We start from the raw sequence: 18,384 nt of genomic DNA, 5'->3' as shown, positions 1-18,384 counted from the left end.
ACCTGTTACATCTTATTAAATCAATACATTTTGGTGCTTTTCAACACTGTTTGGGTTTTTTCTTGTCCTATAGTCTTTGAACCTTGGATTTTGTGCTTGAAGTCCTCAAGAAATGTCCAAAACCAAAGCTAAAATAGAAAAAAATAACAGCTGTGTGATAATAAAAGTGCACTGATGGCTGTAGGAGGGAGGATGCCAGCTTGAAGCAGTGTGTCTTGTCAGCAAATTGAATACTCTCCTAAATAAGGTCATTTTAAGGTAGAAGTAACATATTCTGCTAGAACTGCAGGCTGAGGACCTGTGGGAGATTTAAAAGAAAAGTTAAAGCCTAGGTATCAGCAAAATTTGTCTTGTGTGTCTTAAGATATAAACAAAATTGTTGGCTTTATTAACTGTAGAATTAGTGTATCACCATAAAGCAGATTGGCAATGTCGTGTCAGTCTTTGGAAGAAGAAGCTGTCTGAGTTTAGTAGTCTCCAGTTTAACCTCCCATCCATTTTAGTAATCTGCACGTGTACTTGTTTGAACCTCCCAACCAAAACTATATCCACGTTTGCCAGAATGTTCTTGTGCCATTCAGGCAAGTCCCTACAAGTCCCTGCAACTCTGTATTTTTGGCAGAGTTTTGGTAGTAGTTCAAGTAATTGCACAGTAAACTCAAAAAGAAACTTGAATGTGTGAACCCATTTGTACCTTCAAAAAAAAAAAAAGAAGCTGGTGTAACCCAAATTTGGCACAGCTCCAGTTTAACCTATGTGGAGCAGCTCCTTTCTTTCTTTCTTTCTCAAGAGGTTAAACTTGCATCATCAGGGGAATGTGTGGCGTTGGAGATCAGAAGGCTTCTAGAGATTTCTTTGGCAGAGCTGCTGGTGTGAAAAGGCTCATGGTCTGTGTCTAGAGGGCAGCCAGTTTAAATGTGGGTACAGGGATTGAAACTGCTTTGTTTGCATTCTTTTTCCATCATTGCTTATCTAGAAGTTATTTTATTTGGTGATCTGGGAAGATAAAAGCTGATGGGAGAATGGGCTCTGTGTAGATGAGGGTCATGAAAATGCTGAGGACATGCATGGATGGCATTGACAAAAGGACCAAAGTGTAGACAAGTGCTGTTGTGAGACAGCATCAGTTGCACTTGTGGAAGCAGACACAGCCTTCCCAGCACCTGTGAGTGGTGAATAAAGCTGAAGAGCTGGAGACTGGGGCTGCCTTCCGAGAAATGATTGGCAGGGCTGGAAGATAACTCATTACAGAATCAGCAGAAGACTGGGAAACATTCATTTATGCCAATTCAAATTGCTCTGTCTCTGGAGACTTGGCAGTGTGATTCACTACTATGAAATATTCAGGTTTTAATCATCATTGCCTAGTGCAAAAACTGTAACTTGGTCACTTCTAAAATGTTGAGCTTTTATTTCGCGTAAACAAGTGTGAATTTATAGAGCAAATGCATGTAAATAGGTACAAAGTATAGCCATATATTAAGCTTCTAAAAACATAATTGTATCTATAATGTGTCCACATTCATATTTACTTGTCTGCAATCTTAAAAGGGCTGTGGAAGAAATTATTTTTCTACTGGGAACAATTTGTGTATGTGTTGGTGAATGAAGACTAGGGCACAGAACTGAGCACTGGGTGCTGGCAGATTAGCAGTGGCTCAGCACAGAGCATTTAACAGCTGGTCATATATTTTTCACAGTAACTTAAATACATGTCTGAATTGTTCTTAAAGATTTACTTAAAGTACAAAAATCCAGGTTTTGCTGGTGGGTCAGACTCTGCTGAGTCTAAAGGTGAATTTCTGGGAAAGTTGGTATTTTTGTTTCAGATTTGCCCAGCTGTTCCTCATTGCCAGACTTATTGCTGCAGAGCAGTCCATAGCTACAAGACTGGAGCTCCTTTTCTTCAGCTGTTTTCTAGGAATCCCAAACCCTAGTACTTTGCCTTGTGATTCTGGCAGCTCTTACAGCTTGAAGTCATCATGCTTCCTGTTGTTATCCAAGCAAGCTGTCCCCTGATAAACCCAGACAAGTCATTCTGTTCTACCAGATCATTGCATTGTCCAGTTTCTGCTCTAGTGTCCAAGTGTGTGGCACTCCTGGAAACAATGTGTTCCCAACTCCTCCCCTCCACCTAGTCCCCATGGCTTGCCTGCCAAGAGAGTAACTTACTCTCTTTGAATGTAGGTTTGGTCATTTTCATACAGCTATGCCAAGGATTACTGAGTAATTGCAGTGGGATTTGGAGTGACCATATAATGGAAGGGAAAAGAGATTTGTGTGCTTTCTGCTTTTTAAAGACAGATGAGCAAGGGCTCACAGGTTTGTTAAAACATAACTCAAATACTGGGCCTTAGCAGCTGCCAAAGGCCCTCTGGTTTGCTTGATGATATGAAGGCTTCTGTTTTAATATGCTATCAAAGAAATAGAAGTGCATGAAACATGGGCTTTAACTGAACAGAAGGGGTATTTGAAAACCTAGCTGAAATCCCTTTTGTGAGGGTTTTTTTGTGTATTTGTTTTTTGTCTCTTTTGTTTTCCTAAGGACCCAAAGGTGCTGGGGTTTTGTTAAAGCTCTTATTAAAGTTTTGACACTCAGCTTTCCCCCCGCATACTGTCATAGCTATGTAATTCATATCTCTTAATAATTCCTCCTGAAATATATTAATAATAGGAAAAAGCAAAATTTCTGATGTTATTAATGGAGAATTGTGTGTGTGAAGATGGCCAGTGTTTTGCTCTAAAATGTATTGCTTTTATTCCCTGGTCCCCTGTGCTCATTTTAATAAGTCTTTCCTGCACAGCTGAAGTGCAAAGTAACAAATAGACAATATTAGACCCTAGTTGTATGTATGTATTTTTCTTCTCAGAATTTCATTGAAAAGGTGAGCTTTTGTGTTTTGGCATTTAAAAGTAAGCATGGGGGTGTATTTGGAACCCCAGGTAAAATTCATTTTTCAGAATTGCAGTGGCTGAGGTGTCTGTGTTGGACCATAAGGCCTCAGAATCCTTCCTGCTGCAGCAGGAAGGATTCTGATTTTTCTTACAAGGCTTTAGCTTGCTGATTAGTATTGATTGCTGAAGGAATTGGCCGCTTGAACTAGATGCTGAATCAAATAATCCCCTCAGTTCTTGCTTTGCAAATCCATTGTTGTGGAACAAGCTGCTGAGAAGCTTTGCATATGTGCCACAGTGCGATGGGAAATTCTCTCACAGTCCGAGTGGTAAAAATTGCACCTTTTCTCTACTTCTTAACATCCTATTGACAAGTGATATTTGTGCATAAATTTTAGAGTGATAGTTTGTAGTTACATCTAATAGAATAATAAGAAAAGGCCCGAAGTAGCTTTTCAGTACATCCAAGTGATCCACAGTGAGATTGAGCCTTGTAAATCACATAGGTAGTGTTGAAAAATTCCCATCTCTTTCTGTGTAAACATTCTCTACTGATTCAACTCTTGACACAGAGCATAAACAGAGGACCTGTAGCTAATGAAGCTTTTAAATTTTGTGTTCTGAACTGATGTCCAAGATGTTGGTAACAAACCCATCAGCTGTTCCTGTCCCACCTGCTCAAGGCCTTTACGGTAGTGTGGGATGCTGCATGACAAGTACATGGGGCCACTGGCTGGGGAAGCAGGGAGCAGGTGGAACCTTTGAAAATAGCCAGGGATTTGGTGTGAAAGTTTCAGGGAAGCGCAGTGGTTCTGATCTGTGTTACCTGAAATTGTTGGAATAAAAACTGCAGCTGATATTTCTAAGACATGACTACTGACATATGAAAGTAGGGATCAACCAAATGGGAGCTGCAGGATCAGCCACCTTCACCTTGGTTTTGCTAACTGGCTTGGACAAAGCCCAGGGAAGTCAAGTGATTGCTACTATGGTGCTCTTTGCAGACTTGGAGCCTCTGGCTGAAAGACAGTTGGTTACCTGTTGGTTATTTTGGGGTCTGGCTGCTCTGTCAGTTACTTCTTTCCCCAATCCTTGACTACTGCATTTTTGTTCACAGAAGACATTCAGCTGAAGCCTTCTTACAGGAATTCTAGTTCCACATTTCCCATTGGCTATAACTGCAATTATTATGAAAATACTTGCCTTAGTTGATAACTTCAGATAACCAGTTAACTTCCTGCTCAACTTCTATTCTGTTTGAAAGTATTTCAGATTATTTGATGAGAGGAGGAAAAAATTCACATGAGAAGTATGAGCTATGGACAAGCCTCTGACCTTGGAGCATGAGTAATATATAGTATTAAGTCATGAATTGTATCATACTGTATCAGGCATTCATATACTGCAACTATACTTTGGTTTTAGGAACATCAGATTTGTCAGTAATAAGAGTTTCATTCAGGAGATTGTCCACGTAAAGAGTCCCTTGGAGACAGTTGTTTTCCCCCTCTGCTTTGGTGGCTGATTAAATTCCTGAGGTTGAATTTCTTGTAATGAGAAATCAGCTCTTGGATGAATTTCCAGAGGAAAAGTATTCACTAAGGGCTATCTGAGCTTCAGGACAAGGAAATGTGCTAGAGGTGGAAAATACAGCCTGCTATATATGCACACCCAGATCATGGTTCACTGATTTATTTTTTTTCCTCCTCTGGAGACTAAAGTCAGTCTTGTCCATTGACCACTGATGGCAGAAGTCTGTGACAAAGGAGAGAAACATCAGAACTTGTGAACAGAGTAAGAGAAGTAATTTATTAAGATGCAAAGAAAGTAGTTTAATGTAGGTTATTGTTACAAAATAATAGGAAGTATTAATGTAATAAATACTTGAAAATGTGTGTAGTGTACATTATAATAATAATGATGTTCTTAGCATGGTCTTGAACAGCTGACATGGAACAAGTTTCAACTAACGGAGAAATGTCTTCCATATTTGAGATCTCGGAAGTTTTGGGTTCATTATCTGGACCCTTGGGGTCATTAGCAAATCTTTTGAAAATTATTCACATTACTTTTCTGGCAAGGGTGGCAAGTTAGTACCCTCCACTAATGCTCTGTTACCTTCCTCACGCCCACCATGTGCTGGTTCAGCGAGGAGTAGATGACCAAGCACTTGAAGCAGAACTGGTTGTCTTTTGATGATTTTGCAAGCCTGGAGCTAATGCATTTGTTTTAAGGAGCTTTTCTGTCCTACATATGCAATGCATGGAAAGCATGGTGCCACTGCACAGGTCTTTACTAGCAGTGATATGGTTGCCAAATGATCTCTGCATATTGATAGTGAATTTTCTCTGTTACGCGTGTAACTTTCCCTGGGGTGGTGTGAAACTAGATCACCAAAATGATTTATGAAATGGAAACCTGTTTGAAGGCTCATATTAGTGGTAGTTTGACAGTTGTTTGGCTTTGTTACTTTAAATGGCTTTTATCATGGAATCAGTTTATTAAAACAAAGAGGGGCGGCTGGTGAGTATGCACAGAGACTGCTGTACCAAACCCAACTGTCCAATAGAAAGGCCCTGCCTCTGAAACTATTGCAACTCAAATAGTTAAGCCTTGAGTGTGAATCTGTGATGGTTCAGTTAAACATGCAGTTCTGACCTAAAGATGCATCTCTCTCCGCTGATAACGTATTCCTTACAAATAGTAAGGAGATTTTGAAAGGTTTTAACTACTAGTTCAGCGTTGCTTTTCATTAGACTTAGTTGCAATTGTCATGAGGCTTCTGTTTGGGGATTTGAGTTTGTTTTGTAGCCTTTGCTTATGCTGTCATATACAAGCCTCACATTGGTTAGGAAGGGGAAATGCTAGGGAATTAATTCTGTGCTTCCACCACATCTCTTAGCTAGAGATCCAGATTGTGGCTTCAAAATAAAAATTCCAGATGCTTCATTGGAAGACTAATGTGCTTTACAGGCCAGACAAAATTAAATAGCACTGGTAGCTGCTTGAAATGAACGTTCTCAGTGGCGTGTAGGGAGGAGATAGGAACTTGAGTGGCCTAAAAAAAAATTATATATTTTAAAAAAATAGAAAAGGTTTGGCAAGAAGGATGCATTACAAGTAGTGAATAGTTTTGCATGCACACAAGCACCCACCTAAACCAGACCTTTTCCTTGCCTCACCTTGGAGGCAGTGGGCAGGGGCAGCAGCCCTGGCAAAGCTGGGTGCTCAGGCTGTGCTTCCCTCAGCTGCAGCAGCAGCTTTGGGCAGGCAGCTGTGGAGCTGGCCCAAGCACCTCCTGTCAGTGATTTTCATTGTCCTTATCTTGGCAGGTAGCACAGGAACACTGCTCATGGCCTGAAGGATAAGTGGGCATCTCTCTGAGCTTGGTACTGGTTCCTGGACCAGTGTGAAGGCTGCTTGTGGTTGTGTGCTGCATTAATAATACTAATGGGCTATTACTCTTACAGTTTTGTATATAGATAAGGATTAATATTATATTGAAATTTATTGTGAATTACTTAGTTTGTTGATATATGATGAAATCAATTCAGTGGTGTAATAGCTTTCATAGTATTACTTTAAATACTGTGCTGCCTTTCCTGGGACTCAGTGTAATGAGATGTGTGTCTTAATTGACTGGTTTTTTTTAACATGTTGTAGATTTGCACTAATGATGGTTGGAAGTGAATATTTCTGTATTTTATAACATAGTTGCCTGTAAACAATCAGGCTAGAAAATGTTTTCCAGTGACTGCAGCTTTTCCTGGCTGCTTTTGTATCAACATTTGGCATTATCTAGTTGCTCGACTCAGTGCATTCTTGAATCGTTTTCAGGAAAAAATACTAACCTCCCTAGGACTTAGGTTTTGGTAACAGACAATGATTTTTTTTTTTGGTACTTTTTCCTAATCTCTAACATACTTTTTTTTTTTCTTTGTGGACAGAAATGGTTTTTTGAAGGGACTGAAGCCATTGTTGGGAGTGGGACACTTGGATTATGACAAGTTTTTCCGGCTAGTAGTTTCTAAGTGGGCTCTGGGTGTGGGCACACATTTCTCAAGCAGTCCTCAGCATTGTGTTTAGCTTTTGGATGTGTCTGCACTTTGCTTCAGAGCTATTATTACAGCTCATTTAAACAGACACAAGGTAGTTTAAAACAAATTAATTTGGGTTCCAGTAGCAGGCCTGCTGCAGGGCTAAGGTTTCACTGTCTGAATATCCAGCCAGAGCTGGGGTTTGTGTGTTTTGCATTGATATTTTTATGGCTATGGCTCACCTACAATTGCTGCTGTAGAGGTATGTCAGGTGGGTCCTTGCATGCTACAGTCATACCTGACTTGTTGCTGTGGGTTGTGTTCTCTCTTTGTTACATTGTAAAGTAGTGAATTTCAATAAATTGCCAGGGATGAAAGGTAAGAGAGAGCTCTTGTAAGACAGGTTTTCATTCCATGCATAAAATGGACAAAAAATGGGATGTTGATGAAGAAGATGTCTTCACTGGTAGCCAGCCTATTGCAGCCAGGCAAGGTGCCTCCAACTGGCATCTATCTCCAGGTTCCCCATGTTGACATGCGTCATTCAGACCTGCTGCAAGCATTAGGTCTAGTTATAACTTGCCCCAGTAAAGGTTCATATTAGCTTCAAGAGACTATCCTAGTCTCTGCCATTTTTCTGAGCTCAGGCTGTCAGTGTGACAAGTTGGGATTTTCTGTACATCATCAGTCTTAGTGGCTCACGAGCAGGTGAGCAGCTTGGGGTGAAATCTTCATCTCGCTCAAGTTGCTGGATGCTTTACTGTTCACCTCAGTGCTCCTTGTTTTCCCCATACACCATTGAATTAACATGTATTTCAAATAGGGATCAAATTTGTAAACATTTTTGGGCTGACTGTAACTGCTGCCAGGTGTTGGGAGTGATTGATGGCGTTGTTACTGGCCCTTACAGCAGAAGTGGATGGGCTTTGGTGCCTCAAATTGCTGCTCCCTGGTATTGCTACCTGTTTACTGCAAAAGACAGAAGCCTCCTTTGAACCATTCTGTTTCATGTTTTAGCCTCTCTCCTGCTGCCAAGAATATTTTTACTCTGCATCAAGAGAAAATGAATTCATGCCTTCAGGATTTGTACTCTTTGCTCTGTGCTATATGATAGCAACCCAGTGAGATGTGCAAGTGGAAACTGCATAAATGATTGATAAAAGCTGAGAGCTGTTTAAATTTTTTTCCTGTTTAATGACTATCAATAATTTAATGCATTTACTGTATGTTTTTAAGAAATAACACCCATATTACAGGCTTGGGTTTAACAGGCTAAATGATTGAAACTTCAAAAAATACCTATTTCCAGCATGAAGTGTATCTTCTTTTTAATTAAGAATAAGATGGAAAAAACACAAAATCAGGTTTGTAAGATAGAGGTAGTTGCTGCAAAGTAATGTTTCTGCATGCCCCCCTCCTACCCCCCTTATCCTTGGGGCTGATGCTAAGTCAGCACTAGCCCACTGACAGCAGCACACAGGTTACCACCTGGCAGCAGGGAGCAGCAGTGCTTGCCACCCCAGCAGGATGCTGCTTTCCCAGATGTGGCCATGCACCTGCCTCTCCTGTCCCTTATGTCTTGGCTCCTGGGCCCCACTCCACCAGTTATTTTAGCTGGTTTATCAGCATCCTGTCACCCAGGGGAAGGTTGAGGGGCAAGGCTTTTAGACAAAGATATTGCTTCCTTCTAGATCTAGCTTAAAAGGGAGAAATAAATGCTTGGCAAAATTATTTCCACACTGTTTCTTTGGAAGGGACTAAATTTTTCAAGTGATGAGTATCTCTTATTATGCTTGTGCACTGCTCATTATCATTGTGCACTGAGTTTGGTCCTCGAGACTTTGCATATAAAATGTGAGGTATAAATTTTACTTGTGCTTGGTAGGTACCTTTTCAGGTGATTAAGAGAAAATTAAATAATTTTTTTCATTCTTGGTGGGGTCATTGCAGTTAGACTGGAAGGTAAATGTCATACAGAGGTTGGTATGCTTTAATAGGCATGTTACATAAATGCATCCATGTGAATAGTGCTTCAGAAAGCACAGATTTTTTGCATGGACAAATGTCATTTTGGGCAGAGCTTTTTTCAGGATCCAAGGAAAGCAGGTGGGAAAATACAGATAGCTGTAACATTAAAGCCATAGGGAACAATTGTGTGAACACCTCTATTCAAAGATATAGAAATGAAGTTAGGCATTTGAATTAAAGTTTGTTCAAATTAATAAAAATTACACTGCTTGTTTAAGAAATATATTTCATCTAAGTAAAGTCTAATCTTTTACTTAGACATCTGTTAGTGGTGGATCCCATGATTTCACTAAGGCAAATGAAAGGACAATTTATTTAGGAGACCTGTGTTTTCATTGACTCTTACCATGTTTGTGTGCTTTGCCTGTGCTTCTGCAACAATGTTTTGGTTACTTTTTCTTGGCTTTTTGTAATAGATACAGTGATAATAGATTGAGAAGAGCTTTGAGTAGAACTTCCTGTCTTTGTGCAGATACAGTTCTGGGAAAATAGTATTTATGTTTGAAGAAGCTTCTTTTTTTCACAAATGTCTCCAGTACAGGTGTTTGTGGTGGAAGGCCTACCCTGGTGTATGTGTGAGACACGTGCACACACACATATGCGTGAATAATAGGGATATGCTTTTAATTCATACTAAAATAAATGACAACTTGCTAATTTCTAGCTTGTTCTCATGTTGCTGTAGGTAAACATTATATTGTGTTTTCATGAAATGAAACATGTGAGTTCTATTTCATCTGATTCTGTGCCAGCTGTAGATAGTAGAAAATAGCTTGGAGAAAGAACCTGATTCAGAAGCAGGAGAGGTTCCTGGCTTCGTAACCCAAGGCTGAGAGGTTTTATTCAGTTTCATCATGCTATTTTAGAGCAGGTATTTTCATCTTCTTTTTTCTTAGCTTGCATGTTTGTTTTTTTCAGTAAGAAATGGAGGCTGCTACTTCCCTCAATAGATGTTAAGGAAATAGTTGTTTTATTACCTCTCCTAGATCAAAAGGTTGAAAACAGAAAAAGAAAGAAAATAACTTTTTGCTGTGATACAAACTTGACCTATATTAGTACGCTCTGAGCGTACTTAAAATTCACCTGAAACAGAGTAGGTGTTAAATGTAGATTGGAGAACCTCAAGAACACTTCTTGATTTTCTCTGTAAATTTTAAGAGGTGTTGATGATGATGACGCCCACTATGATTTAAACCTTGAGTTGCCGCATGTTATGTACAAGGTTTGGGGAAGGTTCTGTTGCATACAGCAGTGCTCTGATCTAATTCCTCAGTGTAATGAAATTAGTAGCCATCATAGAGTTAGAAAATGCAATAAACCAGAAAATCATCCAGGTTGGCTGTGTACCATGGGAGCTTCTGTTGACACAGGAATTGCTCTAAGAGCTGATGGGGGCCCCTTGTAAGGGTCAGACAGGACATGGTCAACAAGCTCTTCACCAGTCATGTTGTGCAGATTGGAAGTGAGGGGCATTCCTTTCCCAAAATTTTATTTTCTGAATGTAAAAAGTGTCTGGATCACTTAAGACCTAGAATCTGCAAATGTTGTATAGGATTTTTGCCTTTTCCATAGGAAGTGGGTACATTTGGGTAATGCCTGGAAAAAACACCATCTTTGTTGTGCAGCACTACAAATAAATCTGGTATCATCATTTACAAAAGATAAGTCAAAATGGCCTTCTGGTATCCCTGCTCCAGCTCAGGTACTGTCCAGAATGGGGCACACATTGTGTGAGATGTAATGAGAACCCAGACCTAGCTGGAATAATTGAGGATTATTTTTATTAAGCTTGATGTAGGAAAGCAGCTCTGCTAAATTCATTGCAGGAGTTGACTCACACACCATCTTGAGGGTGTTTGACTCAACATATGCCTAGTCATTTATCTAATGTTGATGTCAACGATTTGTTGCGTTTTGATACAGTGTTTCCCAGTTTTCTGTTTGTTTCCTTCCTGGAGTGGCTGTATACCCAAAACATTTTGACATTTTTTTTCATACGAATTATCTCTGGCCCTGCCAGAAATTTAGTCAAGTCTTTTGGTTTTGTAAATCATTTTGTGAGGTTTCTCCACTTAGGATTTGACTTTGGGCTAATGCGTTATTTCACTTCACGTTTTTTCTTGCCTGAGGATTTGAGAACAGACCAATCTCACTTTGTTTGGAGCAAGTCAAACCTATGTCTTTAAATGGTACTTGAGACAGATTTCTGTCTGCCTGAGAATGTTTTTTAAAAACTTTGGTTTTTTGCACCAAGACTTCCTTTCTGCCACTTCTTGATTTTATGTTCAATTTGAAAATATGCTTTCTTCAAATCTTCTATGTCTACTTTAAATTATTTCTCTTACTAGTAATAGAAAGCAAGTGCAAAATTTTTAAGCACTTTAAATAAAACCAGTACTTGAATTCTTAACAGACTTTACTGGAGATCTGGGGCGGGGGGAGGATGGGTACTTAGCAGGGAGAAAAATACTGTCAAAAGCATTCTTTGGATTGGATAATGAAAAAGAAAAGCAAATTATTCATTTGATTTAGGGATACAAAAATAATGCATGTTCGAAGGGGTGATGCGATTTTTTTTTTCTTGCATTTTGCAACCTGATCTGTGCTGAGCTGCTCAGTAAGTATTGATTTGCACATAGCCTCGGGGTGTACACGTGTCAAGAGCAATTCACTAAGGGTCATTTCTTCTCCCATCCCCACAGTTAGGGCTGTAGCACTGTTTCCTTTTTTAAAAAAAACAAAAAAAAAAAAACCCAAAAAAACCCCAACAAAAAAACTGATTTGAGTTCTCCAGGTTTCAGCTTAAGTTGCTTTGCATCAATTACTACAAGTTGGTGGAAGGTGACAGAAAGCAGAAATGCAACTGATGAGGGGTAAGACATTGAGAAAGTGAAATTAAACACTGTGGGAAGGTTTGCCTTTAGGCAGAGGGTTGAGGAGGCAGGTTTTTGAGTAGCTACATTTTTGTGTCAGGATCCATTCTTTCACATTGTCAAATTATTGCTGTGCCTATTTATGGGTGCCCATAACAAGGCAGAAGAGGTTTTGAATCACTGAGCTTGTTCTTTCTCTCCTTAGTGCACATTTTCTGTGTGTTGTCTTCTGTGATCTTTATTTAGTTTTTCATTGTTTATTTACACTGCCACTTCATGAATTCTTTAAATCATTGCCTATCTAGAGGGGAATCTGGACAGAATTACTCTTGCAGTTTTAAGTCTTGCTGACAGGAGGAGAGAAAAAGAGAGCTTTTGTCCCCTAGAGAAATGCAGGAACTGTGGCCATTTAGAATTGGACAGACGTGGTGGCTTTCAGGGAGATGCTGTGCTAGAAGTGCTGCCTTTTATGTTGTATCCTATCTGTTGGGGCTCCTTATTTCAAATGTTTTCCATGAGACTAGGATCTTTATGCTGTTAGCAGATGGGTTAATTGTTGTTTTGAGGGGTGGTGGAAATGTAAGGTAGCATAGACTTTTTTCCTTATTTTGAGAACTTGTTCAGATTTTCCATAGGAGAGAAAAGGGTAGAGTTTTTCTGTAGTAATATAAGCCAACAAAGTGTGATGGAGAACAGACTGGATGTGTTTCCCTTTGCTCATTCCATGTGGAAAACCTTGATTGCCATTTCCTCAAAGATGTTAATGTCTTGCATTCATGCTTTAAAATAATTTTCCACTTGATTTTCCTGCCTTTCATCAGAGGCAGGTACTGGCGGTAGGGAGGGGCCCATTAAATCTCTGTGTCTGTAAGTTTCTTTAAAGTCATGTTTAGGAGTAGGGCAGAGAGAGGGAGATGGTCTGAGGTGATGAACTGTGGTTTTATGGGAGTGAAGCTTGATTGCAAAGTGGTACCTTTACTCAAAAGGGTTTTTAGATCCCTTTCCCTTCATTCTGTTTTAGAAAAACCCCACACAAATGCTTACTCTTGCTGTTACTTAAAGATTTGATATAGTTGGAATAGATTGTCTTAAGAAAAAGAGAAGCTGTCTTAAAAAGAACCAGAACTTATGATTAATTGCAAATACCTCATAATTGTAGGTATGATCCTCTCAGAGCAGAGTACATAAGCACTCGAATGTTGGTATATACCTGTATGTTCAGTATGCATGTTGGAATTTGCCTTTTGCCAACTATTTTGATAGTAAATGTGGCTCATTTGAATTTTTACAGAAGTGGGTGTGAGCTTGGCTGAAGCTTGTTTACTTAATAGAATAAATGCTCCAGAATATTTTTGAATTGGTCTTTAACCCATTCTGAGAGGAATTGCTTTGCTTTTCTTAGTAGTGGTTGACATTCATAGTCCCTGTTTTGGTAAGGTGACGATTGGGAAAATACAGGACACCCTAAACTGGTATTTTGGAAGTGCAGAAGTAGTGGCACAGTAGCTCTGTCAAGCAAGAGTTGTAATCAGTAGCCTCTTTGAAAATCATGGAAGCTAATGCTTATTTCCTTTTTTCTACGTTTTTTCCTCTCCCTTCAGGAAATACTGTTGTGCTGAGGAAGAAAACAGCTTTCTCCTCCTCCCTTTTTTTCCCCCCCTCCCCTCCTTCCTTCTTGTGTGATTCAGAAGCTCCAGGAATGTGCTAATTGGCGGCGGCCTCTTCAGAAAGGTAAGGGGTAATTGTTATCTGCTTTTCAAGGTGTCTTGCCTGCTCTGCTCCTTCTGGAAGGACAGGTGATGGCAGAAGAAGTTTGTCTTTGTGGAGTTTAGCCAAACTTCTGGTTCATGTGGGTTGCCTTTCTAACGTTGGAATGCAAACAGGAGCTTTGTGCACTTCTTGCTCTACTACTAAGTGTAGGATACTGTCCCTTGAGAAAATCTAGAAGATGAGATATATTTTAAATACTTGTAGAGGAAAAAAAGTAAAACTGTTGTATTGCAGACTGATTAACTAAATCTTTGCCTGAATATCAGCTTGGAAAAGACAGTGTTACGTCTGGAGAAGACAAGTTGAAGAATCCTATCTCAAAGTGCTTCTTTTGTTATTATCACACACGTACATCTGATCAGGCAAATACAGATTGGTTTAGTTGTTGTTTTGGTTAGTTTTTTAAATCTGATGTCTTCTCTGGTGTCTGTCATGGTTTTGTGGCTGGTTGGATCCCTGACAGATAAGACAGGAACTATCTGGAAACCCAACTCTAGTTCTGAATGGTGAAACACATGGCAAGTCTTTAACTATCCGGACTTTTTTCAGTTTTGGACAGAAGTGCAAAATGTGGTGTGTGAGAGGAATTTAATTTTGTAGCTATGTGGTGATAGGAAAATCTATGTCCATCTTTTCACTTCAAGGCATTCAATTTGTGTCAGGGATATATAAAGTCCAAAAAATTAGTGCTGATTCATAGAGCATTGTGAGCTGCAGGAGTAGACTCAAGTTTGTTGCTAGACAAATTGCATATGTATTTTAATATTAAAGATTTGTATTTGCTTAGGAGCTGTAGTGCTTTGAGATGTCTTTTCCTCTTCCATCTTTGTGATAGATGTTAATGCTCTTTGTAGTGGAGGTAATATCTTCTGTCTAGACCTCAGCCGCTCTGGTTCAGAATTGACAACTTAATCCAGCACTGAGAAGGGCTTTATGCTAACTTGCTAGGCTCTGAATTGGAGAGGCCAGTGCATGATACAAGTTTTCCTGCTGGATTGCTCGATGGTGCTAACATTTGTGAAGGGTTTTGAAGGACAGTGTGATGCAATAGTGTCTTCAATTGCCCCAGCAAGATTTGTCAGAGTTCATTTGTCAGACCCTCACGCTGACTAAGTACACTAATGTATCAAGGATAAGCTCCAGACAGGTAATGTGCCTTGGGATGTTCTTTTTCTTATTCTCCATCTCATTCTTGCTGCTGCAGAGGCAAGCCAAGTCTTTATTGAACAGCCACTACCAGCTGTCTGGCTACTTTCTGCAATAAAGCTAATGATCTAATGGGCAAGTGTTTCTTGGGGACCTTCAGCTGAAGCGGAGACAAGGAGAAACAGACCAGCTAAAGGGTTCTCAAGGAGTTTGCAATTTCCCCAGGGCTCCTTCTATGTAATTACCTGTCTCTCTCTTTGTCTCCTATCTTTTAATGCAGCAGGAGTGTCAGACTCAAGGCCGCTAATCTTCGTTACTATGGAAAAGCTGGTTACACTCCTCTTGGTGCACTTCAAAAATGGCAATCGTTGGTCCCCAGCTGGTTCCCTGAATCTAACTTAGAAATGGATGATAGCTTTCCTCCTTGGTGCCAGACTAAAGGATGCAGCTGCCTGTGCTGTTGCAGGCAGGCATTGCCTTCACCACTGATGCTCTGGCATGCTGAGAGGAGCCTGCAGGAGCTGCCTTGTGGTTCTGAACATGTTTTCTCCCAAACAAGCTAAGGCTCTAAAATTCCTTTGAAACACAAAATTTTGGGGCACACTGAGATGTGGGAGGCTTGGCTGAGCTGCACATGTGGAGGAAGGATTCTATAAGGATTCATAGCTCCAGCTGAGTTTTTGTACTGTTTCTGAATGCCTTCAAACTCCCTGGGTTGGGGGCTGAGGGAAGCTTTAGATCTCTTTTGCAGGACTGTGGGCATCGCTTCTTGTTATCGTCTCCCTCCCAGAATGTGTCACATGCAGTGGTGTGCAGTGGAGCCACTGCTCAGTTCAGTAGGATCAGCTGAGAGGCTGTGCACAGCTATTTCTCTCTGGCTGGATGCATCTGTTTGTCCCTCTTGCACAGCACTGGAAATTTGGAGGGGAATCCCTGCCTGCTGCTCCCCTCCTCCTTTTCCTGTTCATGCTTCCTGAGTTGCAACATGTCAGACAGATGATTGCTCTGAAGCTGTGGCTTGGGAAGGGCTCCAGCACAAAGGCCTTGTCTCTGTGCTCCTTTTCATCCTAGTGAGGAGAGGGAAACCGTCCCATGTTGGACAGGCTCCCTTTCCAGCTGCTGCAGGCTTGCACGCCCAGGAAGTGTGTGGTCCTGAGCCCCTTTATGGTACCTTTGTAAAACATGCTTTAACTGTCTGCAAATGTATGGTATTTAAGCAGCAGAGTCTGTATTATCAAATGCAGTCATGCAGACTGGAGTCCTCGGGGTGAAAAGCTCTGGGGGGAGAGGCTGGATGTGACAGTGAAATTTGAGAACCAAAGCAAGAGGAAATTCTTGTCCATGTGTTGGACTAGAGCAGGTTCAGTAGAGGTGGAGGATGGGGAACAAATACTCCTCCTCAGTTTGGAAGTGTTGAAGGAGGCAGTCAGAAAGGAGAGGGAGAGGCAGGGCAGGGAAAAGGCAACAAAAGATCAGGCTGTCCAGTGGGCCACAGTTTGCTGTGTTTTGTTTTTTGCCTTTAATGCTGTGCTTTTCTCTGCCCGTTCTTCTTAACTAAATTTGGGCAAAGATAATTTTCAAGTTTTTTGTTTGTTAAAAGAGGAATCCTACCTCCATTCAAATTTTTTCATAAGTTATGTTTTGTATCAGTGCATCTAGAATGACTATTTTGCACTGATTTTTTTTTTTAAGAACTTTTATTTCCCTCATCATTTCCCAGTTTTCCGTTTTTATTTGTATCAACCTGAGCCATCTCCAAAGGAAAGGTGATACTGCTTCTAGTGGACATTTTTTGGTGGGTGACACTGTATGTTAAACACCATGTCTGTAATAACTTAGCTGTCAGTTGGAAGTTTGCCCTAATTGTGTTTTTCTTTTCATTTATAAATCAAGTTCACAGTTCTTGGGCTTTTGTAGAGCATTTCAATAAGGTGTTTGTTTTAGGTCTTGGATTTTTTTTCTCTCTCAAATCCTTTGAGATCTCTGAGGTTAGTATTTCTCATTCAATAACTGTATTCAGTAAAATGAGGTGCCTGTCAAAGCTGTGTTGCACCTTAGGAGAGGATGACAGGTTCCTCCAGCGTTCTCAATTTGCAAAGCCTTAACCATCTCCCACTTTAAATCAGGACTTTGCCACTGCTTAAGGTCTTTAAATACTTCATTAACTTAACAATAAGCCTGCCCTCTCTTGCTTTTTACTAAAACCTTTGATTTTTTTTCGGAGTTTCATTTCATGAATGTCACAGGTATTAATTCTTTACTCTGATATGGAGAAGACTTAAATCTCAAACTTTAGTGCAGAAGGAAAAATAACTTCAATCATGAGTTGATATTTCAAAATCATGTTTTCCAGGGTTTGTCTTTTCTACTCTGTTTGGCATACACATGGTTTTATGTGGTGCTGCCTAGGGTATTGTGAGGGCTGGGTACTACTTGCAGCCCAGGCTGTGGTAGCAGAAATCATTCATCCTGTCTCATCCCTTTTTGGCTTAGCCCACAGGAGGACTCCTGTTCAGTTAGCCCAGTCATTACAGTAGAGAGCTGCACTAATATCTTGCCAGCTGCAGGACAGAAGATATTTCATCTTGGAAGCTTTGCCATGAATAAATTTTGTCTAGAAAATTCTGTACAGATTTGAACTGCCAGCCAAACTTATACTGCAAAGTGCTTTGTGAAATGTGTCCTAAAACATTTTTATCTGGTGCTGATGGCCTTAAAAGCCAGATGAAGTGTATCAGTGACTCATGGTCAGTTACTGCCCTGCTGTGTGATGTAAACCAGAGCTTGCTTTGGTGCCTTCTTGTATACAGCCTTTCAGACTGGATGGTGAATTTCAAGCTTGTGCTTGTAGTCTGTAGTTCATACCCTAACCAAGCTCTTCTCTTGAAAGAGATCTCTTAAATTGCTTGTAACATAAATAGAAAGTTTCCAGTCACTTCCTTACTATTCTAGTTACTATTCTTGATTAAACAGATTAGATCTAAATGTTAGAATTACCCAGAAAGTTTTATTTCCCCTTCTCCTCACCTTCTTTCCTTCCATTCCTCCATCAAAATACAGATTGGTTGCAGTTTTAAGCTTATGATTTTTCAGTCTTCTGGTGGGCATTTTTGTGAAAGAGTGGAAGCTTAACATTTTAAAGAAGGAAAAGGGAAGGTGTGTGGCTTTGGGTTTTCTTTATTGTGTAAAGTTTCCCAAATACGTTTGGGTATTCCTAACAGTTATAATAAAATCAGTTGATTAGACAAGAAGGTTAGGTATATGAAGCAAAGCACTGTTTTCCAGTAAAATGAGCAGCTAGGATGTATTTCAGTCTTCAGATGCTTGGCTAAATAATGGTGACATACGTTTTTTGCTGCTAGAAGTTGAGATTTTGGCGGTCATATGCAACTGTGAAATCTGTAGGCATATACTGTAGCAGAAGCTGTCTTTATGCATATACAGCACATGGTATTTGGCTTGGGAGAAAGTTCTTCGCTCTCTAAGAAAGTCAGGTTTTTGATAGAACTGACTGCTGTTTGTACTTCATAGTTAAAGTTTTTATTCTGGAAGGAAAAATGAATTGTATGTACTAAAGATATTGTTGTGTGGCCCCTGTTCGCAGCAACATAGTCTATTTCCCTGTCTCTTTCCTT

At 40.1% G+C, this 18,384-nt stretch overlaps 1 protein-coding gene across 8 annotated transcripts in view; it reads left to right on the top strand.

Moving 5' to 3' along the window:
* Nucleotides 1-18,384, top strand: part of ZMIZ1 (zinc finger MIZ-type containing 1) — a 338,284-nt gene that overhangs the window by 35,510 nt on the left and 284,390 nt on the right. For all 8 annotated transcript variants that reach the window (XM_071438784.1, XM_071438786.1, XM_071438794.1 and 5 more), the window contains exon 2: nucleotides 13,435-13,564. The gene's annotated coding sequence lies outside the window, so the exon portion shown is untranslated. The remainder of the gene's footprint in view (nucleotides 1-13,434; nucleotides 13,565-18,384) is intronic.

Source organism: Agelaius tricolor, unplaced genomic scaffold (genome assembly GCF_023055355.1).
Source record: "Agelaius tricolor isolate 1412-34295 unplaced genomic scaffold, bAgeTri1.0.p SCAF_13, whole genome shotgun sequence".
Taxonomy (NCBI): Eukaryota; Metazoa; Chordata; class Aves; order Passeriformes; family Icteridae; genus Agelaius; species Agelaius tricolor.
The sequence above is the reverse complement of the archived record's forward strand: the minus strand, read 5'-3'. Positions and strand labels throughout refer to the sequence as shown.